Here is a 24,546-nt window from a genome sequence, read left to right on the forward strand (position 1 = left end):
TAAACTGAGCAAATTGAAAAAGGTCCTAATTGATTAAGAATAACAAGTATTATTAGTATAGGGTATTTTGATTTGATTTGATTTGATTCACATTTGATTTGGACGTTTTAAGATTGTATAGTAATTAGTAAGTAAAGAAATCCATATCTGATTTATTAAAGGGTATTTTACTGTGTATTGCTCTTAAAATGGGGTGAAATATTTAATAATAATAATAATAATAATAATACATTGCATTTCGAAGCATTTCCAGGTGCTCAAAGACTTTATTTAAGGTTTTATACCGGACAGAGAGCTTGAACCAAAAATCTTTATGCGTAGATTGCTTGTAATGTGAAAGAAAAGGCAGCAGAAGAAAAGAGCTAGGAAGCACTAATTAGAGAGTGAAGGAGGAGGGATGGACGGAGGCTGAGGATGTGGTTGCTATAGATACTTGGCATGATGCCAGGTGGAGGCAGAGCCAATTTGCATTTATTCAGATGATGACTGCTCTCTCTCTCTCTCTCTCTCTCTCTCTCTCTCTCTCTCTCTCTCTCTCTCTCTCTCTCTCTCTCTCCTACTGAAATAAAAGCAGCAAAACACCCATTTCATTTCATTAGTGTTCAAATATAGGCCTATTCTTAGTAACACATTTTATATTGCTAAACATAGTGGAAAGCGGCTACATTTAAAAAAAACCTGTGTGAACTGAGAGGCTTGTTGAACAAGAGGCTTGTTGCCAGGTTAGGTTTTATCATTTGAAGTTGAAAGCTTTAAAACCAGATTGTAGTTTATTTTAATTTTTATATGCAATCTATTTTTAATAATGAAAATACAAAGAATAAAATCTATGCACTGTAGTCGAGGCCTGCGATTTCATGTAGCCCTGAATCTGTTCCTCAAATGAAGCTTCAAATAAATGCATTTGTTTTAGATTAAAAAAAAAACTCAGAATTGAATAGAAAACATGAAGTAAAAAAGTTAAAATACAGCAGTTTTACTATAGTTATGCCTATATAATAGTCTATTTAATATTAAAGCTAAGGCTTCAGTAATTAGCCTCCTCCGAGGAGTCCGGCCTACAGTTCAGCTATCGCTAGCTTCTGTTGGGCCTCTGGGCTCATGGATCATTATTTATCTTTATATATTAAAGGAACGAAATATTGAGAAAATGCTGTAACAGAAAAATTGAAAGAGAAATGTTTGATGTATCAAAGGCTAAATCTATGTTTGATTTTACGTAATTAAAAATGATCCCCTTTTACATTTTCCAATATAAAATGACACTGCCAGACCTACGTTCATTTAAAAGAAGCATTTCATGTGAATGTATAAAATAAACAGTGACAACAATGTGTCCTGCTTTATTAACCTTAATGTGAGTGCTTTTTTTGCAAAGTTAAGAGTTTTTACTGAAAACATATTGAATAAATTCACTGGAAAAAATGTAAGTAAATTCTGTCTTTATTTAATACATATATATTTACACAATATACACAGACAAAGTTTTGCATGGGGAAAACACATCAGGGTCATTTATAAACTGACTCAACCTCGACATATGGAATATTCCCTCTTATTTATTGTAAAACAACATTAAAAAAACAAAAACAACTAAAAAACACTTTCAATGAGCACATAGATGGATCAATGATAGCAGTTAAACCTGAACTTATTTATTCAAACAGTCACAAAATAATTTAATAATATTGATGAAAATTCTACTTAAATTAACATCATCATTATATATTGACATATGTCTTATATATATTTAGAAAAATAAATGATCGGACATTTGAATATATATTAAATATTTACCAACAATACAAACTTCCTATTTTACATTAGAAAACACATTTCAAGGTACAGCTGGTGAAACCCCCCCCCCAAATACGTCTTTCCTTGAAGTGTGTGTGTGTCTGTTTGTGTGTGTGTTTTCAGAGGCTGTAATTAGTGTCGACTATAAAATGTTTAGTGTCAAAAGCTTTATTTATACATCAGAAAATCTTCAAAAATGTTAATGTTGGTCCAGTCCAATTAGAAATCATTTTCTTTGTGTCAAAAGTTGTTCAGCCAATTATTTCCCATCATCAGCAATCTGCAGAAAGACAAGAGGACAAAGAAAATGAATAAATAGAAAGAACAAATTAAAACATAGCAAAATATCACCTTTATAAAGCCAGGGACCTAAATGCGAGTGAAACCCTCCAAGACAGTAGTTTCACAGTGAATAAATCATGAGTATGTGTCACGTCACAGGGCTGACACAGCACTTTTGGACTAAAATAGAAAAAAGTGTGTTTAAAGGGGAGTAGAGAGGGGGGGGGGGCTCCCTGCTCATGACTACCAATATCTGTCTGTGTTTGAGTCTGCACTCCAACACCTCTGACCTCTAAAGTCTGGAGCGGCGAGAGGACACTATAATTCCAATAGTCAGCAGGGAACCCCACAATTACGCCCGGGGGAAAGGACACACACACACACACGCTGGTTTTGCAACGTCATGACTGAACAAGATAAGGATCCCACCAGCAGAGATACGGGATTTCATCGTAATTTGTCCAGACTTTAATCATGATAATAAAGGAACATCTTTTGACTTCTAGTAAATAAAATGACTTCAGGTTTATAGGTTTACAAAATGCTAGTTTCTTACTTCTATTATTGCTCCCACAGTACAGCCTGATGGAGAGAGAAGATGTGTGTGGGTTGTGAAGTGGAGGTTTACTTATGATTGAGGAGATCAGAGCTGGACTGCAGATAGATTGCAGACATGGGGTAATTGTGAGGGGCCTTCCCGAGCCTGAAGGGCTCTCCAGGGCTCCTCTGGCCCAAAAAGCCCCTCTAATATAGGCAGTTCTGTCTCCACACCACACACACACTCTAGAGTATCTTTCAAAGACAGGAATATTGTTAAATGCATACATTTTCACTCCTATTTCAATAAAAAAGGAGTGAGGGGGTAAAGGTGGTAGCCTTACTAGAATTACTGTGACCCTCACAAATAAGGTTACAGCATGTGCTCAAAAATATGAATGTGAGCCAGAGAAAGACACAGGAGGTCAGAGGACGTGAATGGACCATTTCCAAACAGGACTTAGCTCATCATTTCATCTCTGCCTCCTCGGCACATCGTCACATACTAAAGTAGCTTCAAGACGTTATGGGAACATACTGGAAACACACACACAGTGAGATGCTCCATAACAATTAAAAGATTTCTCCGTGCGTTATTCATCGATCATTTTCCGCTATCTTGCCTGTTATTACAATATTACAAAAACATGATGCAGGCTAAATGTTGTTTGCATACTTAGTATCTGTGCTAATTTAGTCACATGCTAAGGGGAGGATAGGTAGAGATACATCAGTGAATAGACTGTGTTTGTGTGGTGTATTTGACATGTTCTAATTTGTATATAAAGTCTTGGCTTGGGTTTAGGGGTACTTTAAAAGTTCATTATAAAACATTGATGGATTTGACAGGACAATATTCAAATACTGTGTCATCTAATCAGCAATAAGAGATCGGAATCACACACAACATACGTTTTCTATTTATCAGTAGTGACTAAAAAAAAACTACAGAAAAAACTGCTTTGACGGGTCTTTAACTTGTCCCAAACACTCCTGCTTTAACAGCTTTTTCGGTATAGAGAACAGACTCTCTACCAATTCTTCCTCTCTTCCACTTGACAAGGTCAGTGTTCGGATGATATTCTCATGGTAACGAGCTAAATCTTTTTTTCCACGGATCAAGAAGGCAAGACAGAGAAAGTGTGTGAAAGAGAAGTAAGAGAGGTGTAAAGAGACGCAGAAAAAAGCTTGAATTTGTTTCCATGTGGGAGGGTTTGTGAGGGGGTGTTAAAGTCCGGTCGCCCCCCCTGCACACACACACACACACACACACACACACACACACACACACACACACACACACACACACACACACACACACACACACACACACACACACACACACACACACACACACACACACACACACACACACACACACACACACACACACACACACACACACACACACACACACACACACACACACACACTCTTATGCTGACATTGTGTCCGTCCAACAAAGACGTCCCCGCAGCCCCCTCATTATAAATACATGTCATTGGATCACAGCTCGTCTGAATCCCTGAGTCTGCTGCGCTCTAAGTGACCGTGACTGAGCCCTGAATGGGTGGCCGAGCGACAGCTATACCAATAGAGCCAACAGTGTGCGTGTGTGTGTGTGCGTGCGTGCGTGCGTGCGTGCGTGCGTCCGTGCGTGCAGAGACGACCACAGCCCCCAGCCTATGGGAATGAAAGCTTCCCAGCAGGACGAGGTCAGAGGTCCGGCTGTCTGTTACACATGTATACACACACGCAGCTTACTGGATGTTTGCGATATGAAGTGATGCAGAACAGGAAAAAAGGATGAACTTATCGTTAACATTTGAGTTGAATTCAGTTACAGTGTGGTAACGGCTGCATGTGTGAAGCGGGTTGTTGCTTAAATCTGGGGCAATACGTTTTCCTGCTGCCTCGACAACAAAGCCGCATGAATCTAGTCCTGGCTCACTTAGAAGGAGGGAACAAGGTCTGCGCGTATGTATATGTGTGTGTGTGTGTGTGTGTGTGTGTGTGTTAAAAGAGCTCATCCTATCTCGTTTTGCAGGGGAAAGTGTCTCTATCCCTCTGGAACCGCAAACCAGGCCACAGTGTTGTACTCTCATTCCTCCTGCTCTGTCAGCCTCTCTCTCCTTTTCACTATCAAGGTTTCTATTTCTGACTCAAAGCTTGCATCTCTCTCCGGGTATAAGAACACTTTTACTCACTCTACTTTCACCCGAGTTCTAAACCCCCAGAGATATGACCCGGACTCGACTGGAAATGAATAATTAAAAGAATAACTAATCACCCGCAGATATGATGGGTATCCTCACTTGATTATAAAAAATGACTGTACTGACTGGTGAGTGACATGAATAAAAGGCTCACTTGTGCTTTATTTGTTCTACCTTTGTATGTGCAGACAGTGGAAGCATATGTGAGTGTGTGTGTACATGTGAGTGTGTGTGATGGACAGATTGTCGGATGCACCGGCGTGGGCTCATTAATGCAGCGCTGCAACAATGAGCAGAGCACGCGATGGCGGCTGCCCATGCTAATCATCTCTGCTAGCCCGCCACCTTCCTGCACGTTTGCCTATATTTGTGTCTCCTCCCCCCTCACTAGACGAGGACCCCGAGTAGGCAGCTGCCCGCGCACAGTGCCTGATGGGGAAACAGAGGCGGCATAGCAGGTCTTCTGTATGGCATCTCTGTGTTTTATATATAGCGTATAATGACTGCTTTTATGCTGTCAGACCGGACTAAAACGAATTTGTTCTGTCCATCACATTTAAATGGCCGATCCTTAACAAATACATGACATGGCGTAGAGAACTACCTTAGGTAAATGGGTTTAGTTTGATCAGATGTTGATGGTTCAAAGAAAATCACTTATTTTTTAAACAATCTCACTTTGGATAAAGAGCCCCTTGATATAAAATAGAGATTGATGTGAAATACTATTTACGAGAGGATCCACTGGGAGAAAAAGCATGTATAAATTGTCCTCAGTTATCAAAACAATTCTGACTTTAAACCACTGCATGTTGTGAGATGTTGGAGTTTACTGTCAAAGTCCTGTCAAGTAATAATTGATAAAGCTGTTACAGTTATTTGTTTATTCTGAAAAAGGGCAGCTTAAATAACGCTCACTCAATTTGAAGGTGGGAGTTATTCTAACACACATTGAGTTGTCAAGCCTTTAAATCCCACATTTAGGTTTTGTAATTATACAGGAAACATTTATGTTAAGTTACGTAAGTCAAGAGGGACCATGACAATTAGTCAAAAGAAACGATGTGCTGCAGAGTACAGTAGTCAGAGGTCTGTACAGCATACGGTCCTTGACTGAACGTCTAGTTGTGGGAGAGATCTGAGACTCAAAACGATGAAGCGACTGAGAGAGGAAACACAATGAGGAAAAATTGTGAAATGGAGAATAGTGAAAAGAGAGCGAGGGACAAAGAGAGTGGGAGAGAGATGTGAGACCTGAAAAAGTGTCAATGCAAGGCTTCCTTTAGGCATGAGTGAGAAACTATGAGGCCTGGTACTGCGTGAATGGTTCTCACACACTCACACACACACACACACACACACACACACACACACACACACACACACACACACACACACACACACACACACACACACACACACACACACACACACACACACACACACACACACACACACACACACACACACACACACACACACACACACACACACACACACACACACACACACACACACACACACACACACACACACACACACTCCCCACTGAGCCGAGCCTGTGCCAGTGAGACAGGTCTATGGGTCTATTGAGGGGACGGGAGGGAGCTGTCCCTTTCTGCAGAGCTAATGAAGCCTGCACCCACAGGCATAAAGGAGTGGAGAGAGTTAGCACTGCGCTCCTTCGCCCATTCACCCACTTCCTGCCTTACACCGCTCCTGATGAGGTAATGCTTTCCCTCTTAAAGGGACACCATGAGTGATGCACCTTTACGCATGCAGCTCTTTGCACCTGCAGGGGATGTCCAAAATAAATTGTTTGCACGCACGATTCCTGTCCAAGACACTGGATATGATCTTATGACAGGAATAAGAGACACAGCTGCCTTCCCCCTGGCAAAATGCAACTGTTTAAATACTGTACGTTTAAAATATGAGGCTGTAATTATTGTACATTTGTCTTAGTCTCATTAAATTATGCATGACTTGTTTTCTGCTTTGCTTTGTGGCATTCAGCCTCAATTCCATTAGTTCATTCTAAAGATTACAATCTTCTAAAAATAGCTAACATATTAATTGTTTCATTTTCTACCATCCCGTTGGTTCTTATACTATAAGGACAGTGTATGAATTGACTCCAAATACACATTTAGCCCATGCACATTGTGAAGAACGGGGCTCATATTAACATTTATATTTGTCTTTCAAACAGTGTAGGAAAAATACTTTGGTGCCTGTTTTTAAAACACTTGAATTGTTGGTGACGGTCTTTTATGGGATTCATTGATATGAGTAAAATGTAATGTTTCACCAGATTAATCCTTGAGAAAAGAAAAGCGATTTCCACAAAGACATTAACGTTTTTCAAGTTAGATTTCACAGGAATCACAGTTGTACTTTGGCATTTGAATAAGTGCCGTAAAACACAGCGCTCTCGATGATTTCCCGGTACAAAGCTTCCATCAATCTGGAGAGAAACAAAGACAGGCACCACGCTGGAGAGCCTGAAACCAACTGTGTCACTCAGAGAAGAAATGTCACAGAAAGCAGAGATGTGGGGAGAAAAAGGCTTCCAGACAACACAATCACACTTTCAGCACGGGAGGTCTGACTTCACCCTGCCTGCCTGTCTATCTGCCTGTCTGATACTCTGCTGTGACTGCAGCATGATGAAGGAGCTCTTGTCCAAGTCTACACCCAGCAAGGCCTCTCTGAGCAAACCAGACTGAGCTAACAATAGACAGCCGTGCTTATCAAATAGCTTGGCAACTTCATTAGCATCCTACAACACCCAGACGACAACCAACGTGGCCCCACACACACACGCACGCACACACACACGCACTCACACACACACACACACACACACTCACGAGCCAGACAACCCCTTCACTGCATGGCCTTGACCCATGAACTCTAGGGTTCTTCACCTGCTACCACAGCATTCATGCTAGCAGCGCTGTCTCGCCAGCGGCCGCCTGCTCTGCATATGTTCCCCGAACATTCCCACGCTCCGATCTCAGACCTCCAGATTGGCAGACCATCACACTTTAAACACAGCAGTATTCATTTAGGGAATTATGGAGATCCGCATTGTGTCTGGCTGTCTGACTTTTTTCATGACGGCCATCATGACTTTTCCCACTAGAGGGGAGGCTTTTTTGTGTCTGTTCTTCCTGCCTCTAATTGATTTGTATATATTCTACAATCTCCTCTGACTGGCGCACAAAGAAAATAAATGTGGTTTTGTTTGTCCAAGAAGCTGCTTTGTTACATACTCTTGTGTTTGTGTTCGTAAAGCCATGTTAGCTTCACCACAAAAAGACGTTGTTGTGTCTTTCCTCCCTTTCCCACTATCCTTTGCTTCCCTCTCTTCGATTTCTTCCTGCTGTGTGTTGTTGATTCTCTTTCCCCGGCACATCAAGGGTAAACTCCTGACTCTCCTCGCCTTTTGCTTCCTCTTCCTGAGTCTTTATGGTTTCTTATTGGCTAGAAGCAGCTTTGCATCTTCTCATTGGATGGCGTACCGGAGAGAAACAGTGATGCGGCTCACACGAGGCTTCGGTATAGTAGGAGCGTTTAAGTGTTATTGTGAGAAATGGGGTAGAGCGTGTTCCTGCTCCCCGACAGATAATGTGACTGTCACATTTAGAGGAGGGCTTTTCGTTCATATCGTGCAGGAGAGACCTTGAGAGCCGTGCAAAAGACTGTGACTGAATTTGCCTCGCCACACAGCATATGGACGTCCTGATCGCTCTATGCAAATGGCCGAGACACAGACACATGTTCACAAATGCAGACAAACTACCCCCCCTCCCCTCCAGTCCCTCATTAATTGTTCTTCCTAAAAAACAGACGCCCCCCCCCTTCTCAAATAATAACCTCTCCACTAACACCCCCCACTCCATCTTCCCCTTATGAGCGACCCCCCACCCCACAGTCTAGACCCCGCTACCCTCTCTCTCTCCATCTCGAACCAGACGCCCCAAAAGTCCTCCACCCCCCCCTTCCTCTCTCTCCTCTCCTCAGCTCCCACGACCAGCAGACAGACCCTATGATTCGCGTGACCGCCATTTTGCTGCCCACAGTAGACCTAACTGTACAGCGCAGCAGCTGCCCTGATGGGCGAATGCAAATAGGAACGCTGCTTTGTTACCCAGCCGCTCAGACGACTCTCATCGCATGAATTAACGCCCCAAAAACAAGACCTGCTCAATCAAATGCGACCACAAAACGACGCAGCGCCGAAATGCACAAACGTGAGGTATTCATTTATACACGCTTCAATCCTCTGACTACATAAACGCCTCAGAATGTTATTATGCCAACTTATGAGATGCACGCTCAGGATTTTTCAGGTTATTTCAAAGGACATTTAAAAAAGAAAAGAAAGTGCCTCTCATTTTCTTTTAACTGGTGTATTTTTGGCACTGATCTGATACTTCAAAGCTACAGTGTTCTTCAGACTCCAATTTCTTTGTTACACTGCCTATTTATATGTTTCATATGCAGCACTTTTCTGGCAAAATCAGTCACCCCAGGATTCGTTCAGTGTCATGGTTACCAGACACCCATGTGCATGAAAATGAGACTATTATGGTCTGTCTGTCTAGGGTTTGTTGGGCCTATGGATCCCTTTTTAATTACAGTCTGTGTGCATGTCTGAGCTTCTCTGTTTGCTTAATGCTTTCATCTGTGCATTATGTATGTCCGTGAGTAAAATAGGACTCAGTGCATGCGTGACAGAGCGCTATCTGATTAAGAGAAAGGCTCGCCTTAATCTGTTGTACAGTGTCACATTTGCATGCGAGGGAATCACATGCAAACACACGCACCATATGGCACAGTAGGACCAGACTCTTGATCATGCACAGAGCACCTATCAAACACATCTTCAGGGTGAGAATGCTCACAATCTCAAGAAGAAGAAAAAACGAAACCAAACAGCACTTTGAAACACCCTTCACTTCGGCTCGCTCGGCGATATGCCGCATTCGTGGGAGCAATTATCAGCCAACGACATGATGGTTGGATGTTATGCAAATGCAATTAGCCTCGATTTGCATTCTACAACAGCTAACGGATGCACAGATGGCAGACAAGAGAGATGCGCCCGCCATCTTTGGCAGAGGCATACACTGTCGGCCATTTTGTCTGAAGCTGTGCCCATCTGGATGGAAACAACCGCGCTGCATTGCTGTGACGAGGGGAGCTGTGGGTGCACGCTGCTGCTCGCTGGCAAACACTTTCAAGGCCAGGTACAGTCCATTCACACAAACAGAGCTCTGTTTCAAATGAAGCCCTCTCATATTATTCAAAATGTTCAAATTTGAGATGCGTCTTATAATTCAAATGGCTGTACAAACACATCCTAATAATCTAAATTCTTAGAGTCAAAGATACATCTTTTACAGCTGTAATTTATATCCTAATAATGATTCCTTCTGATGCAAAAAAGGTGCAGAGTGATGGGCATACACACACACACACACACACACACACACACACAACACACACACACACACACACACACACACACACACACACACACACACACACACACACACACACACACACACACACACACACACACACACACACACACACACACACACACACACACACACACACACACACACACACACACACACACACACACACACACACACTCAGGCAGGCACACACACACACACACACACACACACACACACACACACACACACACACACACACACACACACACACACACACACACACGCACGCACGCACGCACACACACTATTTCAGGTAATGTACGAGGTAATGAGAGCACATTGACAGTTTTCACAAAGTGGAAAGTGCTAAGGAGAGGTACTTGCCATGTTACCATCTACTCTACAAGGTGTGCAGATCTCTGCTATGTGATCTCCTGCCCTCATTACTGTTCAATCGGTTTTTCAAAAAGTCTGAAATTGAATAACAGACATCACGAAAAAAAAAAAGAAGGTGATCATTCTGCTGCTGTCTCTGGTTTTAACAGACACATGTCTGCAGCTCACCATAGTAACAGCCAAAGAGTGGGAGAGAAAATAAAGATCGTACTGTCTCTTTGTCAAATGTAAAAACTGGTTGGGGAATAAACAACGGGCGAGATGAGGTTGGAGAGTGAGTCAAAAGCAGAACTCCCAAACTGTTTTTAAAACAGCCAGAGGCAGAAGTTGGGGGATATGTCAATCTTATGAAGGGAAAAGAATTCAAGAGAAAGAGAACATCCCTGTCGGCGGTCTCTCAACATACCGGGTATTATTTGGGGAGGGATCCCCTTCAGCAGAACCACACAGCCAGTGGAGATTGGGACTGAGGTCCAGTCTGAGGGGCAGGGGCTGCAGCTGAGAGGGCCACACAGGGCCCGTCCTTTGGAGGTCTGCGGCCCGAGGCCTCAGACTAACACAGGAAACCCCACTCTGCTGTGCCGGCTCTGTGTTTCGTATTGATTTCTCCTGCATGCCGGTAGCTCCAGAGGTGCTTCGAGCCATCAGGGAGCTTTTCCATCCTTCCCAGCCCACTCACTTGCTCCCCGCCTGGGCTTCACCGGCTCTGGACCCCTGGATGGAGGTATGGGCCACAGGAGAAGAGGAGGAAGACGAGAGCCCATGGCAATGATGATGAGCTGCGCCGGGTCTCTGAGTTCAGTCATCTACCAGCCTTTATCCAGCCTTCCAACCACCCACCCTTGTTTCCATCTGGAAAATAGAGTGTTTTTCAAAATCTCACCGTTGGCATTCAGCATCCCTCTGCTCAATGCAAATGCAAATGTAAACACTAACACTTTGATTAAAAATATGTGGGAAGAAAACGCCAACTTGCTCTTTTGTAACCTGCCCCAAGGCACTCGCTGCTATACAGCAACAAATACAAATGCTCAGTATGAAACAGACAAATCCACCTCTCTTTATATTTAAAAATGTAGTTTTTTTCCATAAATATAAATCATTCACATTAAAAATCTTTACACTCTACTGTTTGGAACACTATCGAAATAAATATGTTCAGTTATTTTTGACCATGCCTTATGAGTGCAAAACAATGAGCATGATAACGGTTTTTATACTTAATGAATAATTTGCATGGATTCCTTCACTGCAGTGCATCTTCAAATTGTCTGAAAGCATTCTGAAAGCTGTTATCATGCTAATACAACGTAGTCCTTTATGTGTTGCTTTGTTCTTTTCTATACGAACAACGAATTGCAGGGGCCTCCTTCAGTAGCTTTGCACCCACTGGCCCCCATTTCTGTGCGACCAGCAGCAGAGACACATTCAGCTCAGTGTGGTTTGTGGAAAATTAATAGGACACAGAGAGCAACGGGTTAAAGCAGACGAGGTCAGTTATGGGATGGCTTGTTTGTGAATCTGAGTTCACTGTTATGTGCATGTTTTCATCCCATAATGGGGGAGCACCCGGAGTCGCCCCTAGCTTGGCCTGTGCAGGGGAGTGACGTGGGGTGAGATTGGGTGAGCCGGAGGAAGATTCAGACACAATGCCCCCATTGAGAGGGTTCAGACATGGGTGTTAACTCCCCATTCCTTCACACACAATAGGGCCCCCCACTAGAGCCGGCGTCGGGGACAATGTTGGTTCAGGGCAGCCCTCCACCCAGCAAGAAAGAAAAGAGCTGCATTATCAAGATGGGAGGAGAGGGAAGCATGGATGGGGGGCAGGAGCAGAGAGATGGAGGGAAATGTTTGTGTTTGAGGAGCGGAGCAGAAAGGAGTCCTGTGACCCATGGCTTTGGACTTGAGGAACAAAACAGAGACCCTGACAAACACCTCGCAGCAGCATCAGGCAACCTATACAGCCTGGGAAAAGTTTAAACAATATTTAATAATAATTATAATAATTCTTTCTACATATAACTTGGTTTTACATCTAGTGTTTCTAGAAGGATAATTCACATTTGGCCAACGGACAACAAAACACTAGCCCTTTTGCTTACTGGCATATTTACATTTCTGTATTAAATTAAGCAATATAGATCAAATGTTAACTAGGCCAATCTCACAACATTGATTATCACTTAGCATTATCCATTAGAAGTATCCAGTACATTTAAAGGAAGCTTTGGAGCCTGGAGAGCAAATAGTCTTAAGTCGTGCTTTTATAACGTTTTATTATAGCTGTATATAACTCCTTTATGAAACTGAAGATAAAAGTGTCTTGCAGTGACATCAAATACATTTTAAAATACAATTACACACTTTACTGAGTAGGAATTAAAGGTGGGGTAGGTAATTTTGGAGAAACCAGCTCGAGTGCGCTAGAATTTGAAAAATACACAGCCAGAACAAATCTGCTACTTCCTTACAGAGCCCCTCCTCCAACACACACGAACGCGCACATGACCAATGAGGGCACGAGATAAGTTTGTGCACAGATGGAAGGCTGACAGGCAGGTAGGCCATCCAGTTATTTTAGCCGGGCCGGCTCAGATGATTGGTCGTGCTTTTTACAGTACTACGGCTTCCACAGATGACAATTTTTTGTCAAAGCACTTAAAGGTGGGGTAGGTAAGTTTGAGAAACCAGCTTGAGATACACTTTTTGTTATATTCCATGGAATGCTCTTAACATCCCGATAGCAATGAATATCTGAAGTGCTTTGACAAAAAATCCATACAAAAATGTCATCTGTGGAAGCCGTAGTACTGTAAAAAGCACGACCAATCATCTGAGCCGGCCCGGCTAAAGTAACTGGATGGCCTACCAGCCTGTCAGCCTTCCATCTGTGCACAAACTTATCTCGTGCCCTCGTTGGTCATGTGTGCGTTCGTGTGTGTTGGAGGAGGGGCTCTGTAAGGAAGTAGCAGATTTCTTCTGGCTGTGTATTTTCAAATTCTAGCGCACTCGAGCTGGTTTCTCCAAAATGACCTACCCCACCTTTAAGATATGCATTGCTATCGGGATGTTAAGAGCATTCCATGGAATATAACAAAAAGTGTATCTCGACCCGGTTTCTTAAACTTACCTACCCCACCTTTAAATGGCTGTTGCAAATATACCCAAAATATTCCTGATTGATTTAAACTATTTACCTTTTTTTGCTGCATTTCATTCCCCTTCCTCTTCCACTGTTTCCAGTCTTTCTCTGACACTGTCACTAACTATATTAGAAAATATATATAAAAATAATATGAAAAGCTGAGATATTAAGTTGAAGAATCTTCTTCCCGTCACTCTATAATCGTGAACAACTTTTCCTCTAAAAAATGAAAAACCAAAATGCACCGAAGTACATTTCAAAAGTTTCACTGAAATACAGACCCAGTTGTGATTTTGATACACACTGAGTAGAATGACAGATTGGGGTGTTTATCCGCAGCCTTTAATGGCATGTTTTCAGCAAAAAAAAGGAATCACATCCTCCAATGACTCCAGCATTTTTTAAACATCTTAAGCGCTCCTCCAAAGACCATATAACTGTCACGGATGAGTGAAGGAAGCAGGACCGAAATGCAGATAACTCTTGAGAAACCCTTTATTCCAAGGATACAGACAAACACAGAACAGAACACTCTCCGGTGAACTCCGTCACCAACAAACAATGACCCAACACTGAACACAGACAGAGACAAGACTAAATACAAGAAGGGGTAATCATGACAACGAGAAACAGCCGGGCAGGGGAGGAGAAACACAAGGACACCAGGTGAACACAATCGGGTAATCAGGGAGGGAAACAGACAGAAAGCAGACAGGCAGGAAACGGGGGTGAACACTTAACACAATAAGACAGGAAACCCAAAGACAAGAACAACACCAACACAGACAAAACTACAAACGTGACATAAAATGTGAATTGTGACAGAACCCCCCTCTCAAGGGACGGATTCCAGACGTCCCTAAAAAAACAAAACAAAAAAGTCCAAAACCCCAAGCAGGGTGGGCGGAGGGGGTCCGGAGGACGGGTCTTGGGCTGACAGCCCAGGAACACAGCGGAGGACCAGGAAGGGGTCACGGGCGGACGGCCCGAGGGGCAAGGTACAGTCCAAAAAGGGAGATTCGGGCGGACTGCCCGGGGACAAGGCAGAGAACCAGGAAGGGGTCTCGGGCGGACGGCCCGGGGTCAAAACAGAGTCCAAGGTGGGGACCATGGAGGACCGAAGGCAGCGGTAGGAAGAGTCAGGGACCCGGGTCCGAGGGCGAAGACCGCAGCTCTCAGGGGGCCGGGCACGAGGGCGAAGACCGCGGCTCTCAGGGGGCCGGGCTCGAGGGCGAAGACCGCGGCTCTCAGGGGGCCGGGCACGAGGGCGAAGACCGCGGCTCTCAGGGGGCCGGGCACGAGGGCGAAGACCGCGGCTCTCAGGGGGCCGGGCACGAGGGCGAAGACCGCGGCTCTCAGGGGGCCGGGCACGAGGGCGAAGACCGCGGCTCTCAGGGGGCCGGGCTCGAGGGCGAAGACCGCGGCTCTCAGGGGGCCGGGCACGAGGGCGAAGACCGCGGCTCTCAGGGGGCCGGGCACGAGGGCGAAGACCGCGGCTCTCAGGGGGCCGGGCTCGAGGGCGAAGACCGCGGCTCTCAGGGGGCCGGGCTCGAGCCGGTGTCGACCGGACAGGATCAGGAGGCCGGGCAGGAAAGCACTGATGGGCCAGTTCCGGAGATCGGGCAGGACCCGGTGTCGGCCGGACAGAAACCGGAGCCGGTCGGACAGGCTTCGGCAGGATCCCCCACGGAAAAGGACCAGGAGTTGGCAGGAACCCCGGCGAGACCGGTGATGGACATGGGGCTGGCAGGGCCCCCGGTAGAACCTCCAACGGCACGGGATATAGGGTTGGCAGGACCCCCGGCAGAAGAGTCTTCTGCGGGACCTCCAACGGGACAGGAGAAAATGTTGGCAGGACCCCCGGCAGGGGAGTAGACGGCGGGACCTCCAACGGCACAGGACACAGGGTTGGCAGGACCCCCGGCAGGGGAGTAGACGGCGGGACCTCCAACGGCACAGGACACAGGGTTGGCAGGACCCCCGGCAGGGGAGTAGACGGCGGGACCTCCAACGGCACAGGACACAGAGCTGGCAGGACCCCCGGCAGGGGAGTAGACGGCGGGACCTCCAACGACACAGGACACAGGGTTGGCAGGACCCCCGGCAGGGGAGTAGACCGCGGGACCTCCAACGGCACAGGACACAGGGTTGGCAGGACCCCCGGCAGGGGAGTAGACGGCGGGACCTCCAACGGCACAGGACACAGAGCTGGCAGGACCCCCGGCAGGGGAGTAGACGGCGGGACCTCCAACGACACAGGACACAGGGTTGGCAGGACCCCCGGCAGGGGAGTAGACCGCGGGACCTCCAACGGCACAGGACACAGGGTTGGCAGGACCCCCGGCAGGGGAGTAGACGGCAGGACCTCCAACGGCACAGGACACAGAGCTGGCAGGACCCCCGGCAGGGGAGTAGATGGCGGGACCTCCAACGGGACAGGAGAAAGGGTTGGCAGGACCCCCGGCAGGAGAGTATTCTGCGGGACCTCCAACGGGACAGGAGAAAGGGTTAGCAGGACCCCCGGCAGGGGAGTAGACGGCGGGACCTCCAACGACACAGGACACAGGATTGGCAGGACCCCCGGCAGGGGAGTAGACGGCGGGACCTCCAACGGCACAGGACACAGAGCTGGCAGGACCCCCGGCAGGGGAGTAGATGGCGGGACCTCCAACGGCACAGGACACAGGGTTGGCAGGACCCCCGGCAGGGGAGTAGACGGCGGGACCTCCAACGGCACAGGACACAGGGTTGGCAGGACCCCCGGCAGGGGAGTAGACGGCGGGACCTCCAACGACACTTGCGTAGGGGCTTGAATAGGGAATGGAGAGGGAACTCGAGTGGAGACTTGAGAGGGGACTCGAGAGGAGACTGGAGAGGGGACTCCAGAGGGGACTAGAGAAGGGAACACGAGAGGGGATTTGAGAGGGGAACTAGAGAGGGGACTCGAGGAGGGACCAGAGGAGGGACCAGAGGAGGGAACTCGAGGGGGAACTGGAGGGGACTCGAGATGGAAACAGAGAGGGAACTCGAGAAGGGACTACAGAGGGGACTAGAGGAGTAACTAGGGAAGGGAACTCGAGAGGGGAACTAGAGAGGGGACTCGAGGAGGGACTAGAGGGCCTAAAGGAGGGACTAAAGGAGGGAACTCGAGAGGGGACTCGAGGGGGAACTGGAGATGGAAACAGAGAGGGGACTCGACCAGAGACTAAAGAGGGGACTAGAGGAGAGACTAGAGGAGGGACTAGATGAGTAACTAGAGAAGGGAACTCGAGAGGGAAACTAGAGAGGGGACTCGAGGAGGGACTAAAGGAGGGAACTCGAGAGGGAACTGGAGATGGAAACAGAGAGGGGACTCGAGAAGGGACTACAGAGGGGACTAGAGGAGAACTAGAGGAGGGCCTAAAGGAGGGACTAAAGGAGGGAACTCGAGAGGGGACTCGAGGGGGAACTGGAGAGGGAACTTGAGATGGAAACAGAGAGGGGACTCGAACAGAGACTAAAGAGGGGACTAGAGGAGAGACTAGAGGAGGGACTAAAAGAGTAACTAGAGAAGGGAACTCGAGAGGGGAACTAGAGAGGGGACTCGAGGAGGGACTAGAGGAGGGCCTAAAGGAGGGAACTCGAGAGGGGACTCGAGGGGGAACTGGAGAGGGAACTTGAGATGGAAACAGAGAGGGGACTCGAACAGAGACTAAAGAGGGGACTAGAGGAGGGACTAGAGAAGGGAACTCGAGAGGGAACTCGAGAGGGAAACCAAAGAGGGGACTCGAGGAGGAACCAGAGGAGGGAACCCGAGATGGGACTGTGGCAGCTGGGACCAGCTCTGGGTCTGGAACCAAGGCAGCTGGGGTCGGAACCATGGCTGCTGGGGCCAGAACTGGGGCTGAAACCATGGCTGCAGGGACCGGAATTGAAGCCAGAATCATGGCTGTTGAAGCCAGAAGCCTGTCTATAAGCTCCAGCTTCGATGCCAGAAACACGGCCGTATAGGGCGCTCCCGGAGCCGGGACCATAGCCGCTGGGGCCGGCCTCGGAGCCGGAAACATGGCTGCGGGAGCCTGCACTGGGGCAGGAACCATGGCTGCTGGGACCGGGACTGGAACCATGGCTGCTGGGGCCCGTACTGGGACTGGGACCATGGCTGCTGGGGCCCGTACTGGGACCATGGCTGCTGGGGCCCGTACTGGGACTGGAACCATGGCTGCTGGGGCCCGTACTGGGACTGGAACCATGGCTGCTGGGGCCCGTACTGGGACTGGAACCATGGCTGCTGGGGCCCGTACTGGGACTGGGACCATGGCTGCTGGGGCCCGTACTGGGACTGGAACCATGGCTGCTGGGGCCCGTACTGGGACTGGAACCATGGCTGCTGGGGCCCGTGCTCCTTGTCTGGCCTTGCGACGACTCTTCTTAGCAGCCGCCTGAATACTCCGTGGGCCTCCATAAGCCTGACGACTTCCAGCACATGACTCCAGAACAGGAGCAGGAACTGGGGAAGAAGCAGAGGTTGACTCCAGACGGAACACGCCGAGACGTATGGTGTCAGGTTGGGAATTGGGAGGTAGGGGACTAGCATGCCTGGAGCTAGCAGGCCGGGAAAAAGGTTTGACCTCAACGCTGCCCAAAAAGTCCTCCACCCACTCGGGGAGCAACTCCCTCAACCAGGGCCTTGAGGTTACCTCCTGGCGTGCCGCAGAAATAACTGACTGCCTCTCTTCCGTACTGGAGGCATATCGAAAGTCATTCCTCAAGCATGTTAGCTTGTACTTCACCTCGTACAAGCTGTCTGCTGGGTCCATTCCTGGTTGGGTCATTCTGTCACGGATGAGTGAAGGAAGCAGGACCCAAATGCAGATAACTCTTGAGAAACCCTTTATTCCAAGGATACAGACAAACACAGAACAGAACACTCTCCGGTGAACTCAGTCACCAACAAACAATGACCCAACACTGAACACAGACAGAGACAAGACTAAATACAAGAAGGGGTAATCATGACAACGAGAAACAGCCGGGCAGGGGAGGAGAAACACAAGGACACCAGGTGAACACAATCGGGTAATCAGGGAGGGAAACAGACAGAAAGCAGACAGGCAGGAAACGGGGGTGAACACTTAACACAATAAGACAGGAAACCCAAAGACAAGAACAACACCAACACAGACAAAACTACAAACGTGACATAAAATGTGAATTGTGACAATAACAAGCGTTTGCTTGTTTGCAGTTGCTTGTTATATACTCTTTGGTTGTAAAGTAACACTGTTTTGAGAGTGAAGCTGACAGCGCTAACAAGCCGTTGGTAATGTAGAAGCTTTTATTCTGCCTTTATTTCCAAGACAGGTAAAATCTCCTCTGGTTAAAAAAAAGGGGGTTCTGCTTAAAATGTACAAAGGAAGCTATCAGTTTGCCTGGGTTTGAGGCCATGAGGCAGTATAGGTGATGAGAGGAGGGGGGTGGGGGTAGCAGGAAATGTTTAGGAGCTCTCTCTCTGGGAGCCTAATAGAATCCTGTGGCTGCAGCGAGAGCTCATTGTGCCGGTGTAAAGGATTACACTGGTAAACTGGTAAAACAGGGGAAAGAGCCCAAACACTCTCTCCCTCCTATGGAGAGGCAACGAACCATCGAACAATGAGAGGGGAGAGCGTACTGCAAGCTGAATCATTTCATCTACGGAATAAAAACCTGGAGAAAGTAGTGAAAGAGCTGCGAGAGGAAGAAGATAGAGGAAATAGATCAGGCAGTTCATATTCATGCATGTGCTTGGGCATAACAATAAGCATCTAGTAGAAAAGGAGTAAAGGATGGGAAAGAAGGAGAGCAGGAGGGGCTGCATGGACAACAGTTTCAGTGGTAGAAGGTAATATGGGGAAATGATGTCGGTGTTGCTTGTCTGTCTGTATCCTGAGTGACAGTTTACAATCTCTGAGGCAGCAGGCGGGCCGAGCAGGTCGGCTCTTTGGCTCCATACGATCTCTCATTTCTCATTTCCCCACCTCTCTCCCTCTCTACCCTGCACCTCTGGCTCTCATCTGTTTCCAGCCATCTTTAATCTGAACCACCACTTCCTCCTCTGCATTTTGCCCACATTTAAACATATTTCTTTCCTCTTACAGCTCACGTTTGATGGGCAATTATTGTTTTCATTGTACTGTGCTGAATGTATGACATGCGAGTAATTTTTTGACTAAAGTATTAAGATGTCTAATACTTAAGCAGCTGCTTTATAATGATTGATGATGATGACAGGCCGTCTGTTCTTTAGTGAGGCTATAACTACAAATGATGAGCCAAATCGCTCTCTCTGCACCCGGCCTCCCATTCATCAGTACAACTGTTAGCTGACTTTCCAAAAGTGTCACCTTATTCATTCAAAACCTGATTAATGTTGAGCTAATATTTTATAAAAAACTGCCTTTTTCTACCTTCAGTTTGTCATCTTTAACAGGTTATCAAAATAAAGATTAGGAATAAAGATTAGAAGGTTTTATTGTAGCGGAAAATCCCTGCCAACGTGTGATGAGCAGGTACATTTCCCACAGTTTACACGGACAACGCGTAAGTAAAGCATTATTCTCCTCTCATCTGCTGTTCAAATGGAAACCACGCTGAGCATAATGCATCATCTGCATTCTGCAACCTGCCACGCTAAAAGACTCCTCATTCTCTTCATCTCTGATCCTTCAAAGGCTGCCGAGGGTGTATTCAAACAGCAGGATACACACTCAGCTAACAAACCTCATTAAGGGCCCATACACACTGTCTCAATGCTAACACTGGCTGTCACACATCCCCTCTCAATGCATACACTGGTGGCCACACTGGCCGCGACAAAGCATCTTTACAGAGCTAATTAGAAGGGTCCCCCTATCTATTTGAAACTCATCTGAATAGGAGGGAAGATGACAACACAGAGGGGAGAAGGAGATAGAGAAGGAGGGACAGGCAGGAGAAAGGAGAGAGAGAGAAGAGAGGACGCTTGCTAATACACTCAAATAGATAGCAGCCGTGTTTTTTTAGAGGGTGGAATTAAAGAAAGGATCTGAATCAGGCAGGGGGACTCGAATTAGTGTGACACCGCTCTGTGCAGGACTGGTGCAACGGGGACGGGGAGGGAACTGAGTGCTGCACCGCTTTTATCGGTGTGCCAGTACAGAGAGAGACAGAAGGAATGGGTGTGACACCAGCTTCATGGGGGAGGCAGCTGGACGCTATGTCAGAAAGCTGTGTTAAAAATGCTGCACTGATTAAACAAACTGGAACAAATACAAAATGTGGAATGATTAGCTAAATTAACCTGGGTTTGCATTGAACCAAATAAGTGTGAGACGCTTACGTGTTTCTTTGCCTTTTCAATTTATGACAAATGTTGCAAAGCTTGCTGATGAAAGAGATGATCAGCATTCATGGTCTAAAACATCGCTGTGTCTCTCGGCTCCGTATTTAGAGAAGGACAGAAGGTCACACTGAGAGTTCAGCTCCAAAAACATTCCTCCAGAGTTGCCCTATCTTCCTCCGACCCTCCTCCATTTCATGTTTACATCTTTTTCTTTTGTGTGCCCTTGAAGCAAGCTGTGTGTGTGTGTGTGTGTGTGTGTGTGTGTGTGTGTGTGTGTGTGTGTGTGTGTGTGTGTGTGCGTGCGTGCGTGCGTGCGTGCGTGCGTGCGTGCGTGCGTGTGTGTGTGTGTGTGTGTGTGTGTGTGTGTGTGTGTGTGTGTGTGTGTGTGTGTGTGTGTGTGTGTGTGTGTGTGTGTGTGTGTGTGTGCAGGCAGACAATGCCAAGTTGACAGTTAGGGTCTCGGATCAAGCACAAGGCCAAGGTTGTCTCCACAGACTGGGCGAATGGACTCATCAACAATTGCAGAAGTAAAACCTTAATTTGTTCTCAAAACCCGCCTCAATATTTTGGCATCAAAGCTTAAAAAAAGAAGATATTAGTACGCTTAAGAATGAACAAATAACAAATAATAATAATAATAATAATAATAATAATAACATATTAGGCAGTGGCTGTTTTGAAATAAACAGTAAATGTTTAAAGAACAGAATGCAAATTAAATGCAAACAAATTGCAAAAGAAAGAAAGAAAGGAAAACGGGAAAATGTTCAATCCTCAACTTAATTTTAAGTTTAGGTTATGACCAGTGGCCCCAGATGATCGTGCAAAGCATTCTGGGAGGATAGCAGGTGTCCCCAATGTCACAGAGCTTCCCAGACAGCTTGTTAATTTGCACAAGTTTTACACACACATCTCTCCCTCTATGTGTGTGTGCATGCATGTGTATGTATGTGTGTATATATTAGCGATGGGACTTGACCCTAGCGAGCTGCGGCAGTGTTTCACGTCTTGCTGGGCGTGGGAAAAAGACGGGACCCCTTTTCACAGCTGCCTCAGCCGAGGCCTGGGCTGCTGGGGGCCCCTGTACCCCCTCGACACACACCCCCGACTCCCCCCTCCTCCCTCCATCCCATTCAGGCTCCGTCCTACTGGCTTTCAAAAGCAGGACCCCCCTTCCCAGCCCTTCATAAATACATCTCATTATTCAAGCCCTAGTTTGCATAGGGATTCCAAAGAGATCTCCACTCTGCTCGTGAGGCCTGAAGCCTCTCAGCCTTTTGGACCGCACAAGTGCAAATTTCGACTTAGTAATCTCCCTGTGTTAATATTTGTTTTAAAACAAAGTGTGCACACTTGCAAAACTGTTAAACCAATATTGCAACTGTCTTAACATTTATTTTTCTATGCATCTCACTCTTAAAATCTCTCCTTTATTTCCCGAAATGTGGTGGAAAATCGGATGAAACTAAAACCAGTGAAAAGAGAGTTTAGCATGACTATTAGCAAGTGCTTTGCTAGTCTGTATTCCATCTGCCACTGGCTATTGTACAGTACACACACACACACGCGCGCGCACACACACACACACACACACACACACACTCTTCAACACCCCCCCCCCCCCCACTGCACCCCCCTCACCCCACCTCTATTCGCTGCAATGCATTACTGCAGAGATTTATCTCCTATCAGCCTGTATAATACTGAGGTTATAATTTACATCCACTTTAGAAAACAGCAGCACAGGCCGGCCCTTGCATATGCTAATATAAAGCTTGGGAAAATCTGGGCGACTAAAAGAACTCCACACTAAATTTGAATAACTGCGCTTCAAGGTTGTGCAACCATGAAAATTTGACCTTGCTAACAATATGTACTTATTGTTTGGTCCCTAATGCGAAGCTATTAAAGGATAAATTGGAGGGAACATACTGACAACCCCAAAGCTAGGAGTGTTTTGTTTCGGTGTTGCGAAATAACTGAAATAGCATCTCCTGGGCTCCGGTTTTCATTTCTTAGAAACCTCAGAATTTGAAAATGTTCATTTTAATGTGAGGGTGAAACCAAAAACATCTTAAAGCACTGCTCGTACAAAAAGGTTTTCTTTGAAATGTACGGTAATTTCAGGCATTTTGACTTCACTGCTGCCGTTGCTAAATCATGCATGGGCATACCTTTATTCAAATCGCTACTTTGGCCACAATAATAGGGATACTGTGGACAAGGGGAGGGTGACTCGTTGAGGAATTAAGGCCGAAAAGGACAGAGCCACCCAAACGCTCTTTCCACATGAGCAGGTCCAAACCTCGCCTCTGCTCTCCTAACGGGATAAAGAACCGCAGCAAAGATTACACGGCCACCTCCCTTGCACCTACCACACACTCTACCTGACAAATAGGATCATAGTGTTTAAAGGGATGAATGTATGTGAATGAAAGAGCGAAGTGTGTGTGTGTGTGTGTGTGTGTGTGTGTGTGTGTGTGTGTGTGTGTGTGTGTGTGTGTGTGTGTGTGTGTGTGGTGTGTGTGTGTGTGTGTGTGTGTGTGTGTGTGTGTGTGTGTGTGTGTGTTCGTGTGTGTGTGAAGAGGATGGGGGGTTGATGTGCAATGTAAAAAATGTTAATACTTCAAAGGAATGATGGATTTCAACATGGAGCACTTCCTTCACTCGCTCAAATCACCGCGTTCACACTGAGCTCCACACTGTAAATATATTCAGATATATAACAGAATTATATAAAACTGACATTAACACTGTGCGCAAATAAAACTGCAGTAAATGTCCCTCTCAATACGTATTTTCGCTTGAATAAGACAATGAGGATTTTTTCTTTTAAAAATCATTCTTTATGATTAACAAAAATATAAAATCCCCAATGTTTCAAAATTCACGCTCAGCATGTTATGGTCTTGTCTATTTCACACCCACAACCATCCTCACAACTACAACAATATGGACAATAATCAACCACCATAATGTGTTCACTCAAGACTCTCCTATCAAAACTGCAAGCCTCCTGCATCCTAAAGTCCGACATCAACATGCCTCTTCATGTACTTAATGTCAAACACAAAATACATTACAGGTGAGATGCTTTGCATTTAGCTAAATCATAGTCTTTGGCTCATACAGATATGACAGCTGAACCACTTCTTTCTATATGCATGTGTTCTTAAAATATGTACCTGCATGCTGACTGTTGCTCCTCCTCCTGTCTGGTGGCAGTTTGTCTTCATGTTGAGTTGATGAAAACTTCATGGCTGACGTCGTCAACATGTTCCTTTTAAGACAAAAGAAAAGAGAATCAGTGTGTGTGAAATCACTCATTTTAACAAAACCATATATTTCAGGGAATAA

General features: G+C 46.3%; 1 long non-coding RNA gene across 3 annotated transcripts in view; it reads right to left on the reverse strand.

The window, feature by feature from the left end:
- Window positions 1-1,427: 1,427 nt before the first annotated feature.
- LOC117462800 (uncharacterized) overlaps window positions 1,428-24,546 on the reverse strand; it is a 32,508-nt gene continuing 9,389 nt past the window's right edge. For 2 of the 3 annotated variants that reach the window (XR_004553841.2, XR_004553843.1), the window contains exons 2-4: window positions 24,375-24,469; window positions 11,109-11,554; window positions 1,428-2,077 (exon numbers count right to left, since the gene is read on the reverse strand). This is a non-coding gene — a long non-coding RNA (uncharacterized lncRNA). The remainder of the gene's footprint in view (window positions 2,078-11,108; window positions 11,555-24,374; window positions 24,470-24,546) is intronic. The other variant, XR_004553842.2, reaches the window with a different exon arrangement.

This window comes from Pseudochaenichthys georgianus, chromosome 17 (assembly GCF_902827115.2).
Source record: "Pseudochaenichthys georgianus chromosome 17, fPseGeo1.2, whole genome shotgun sequence".
Classification (NCBI taxonomy): Eukaryota; Metazoa; Chordata; class Actinopteri; order Perciformes; family Channichthyidae; genus Pseudochaenichthys; species Pseudochaenichthys georgianus.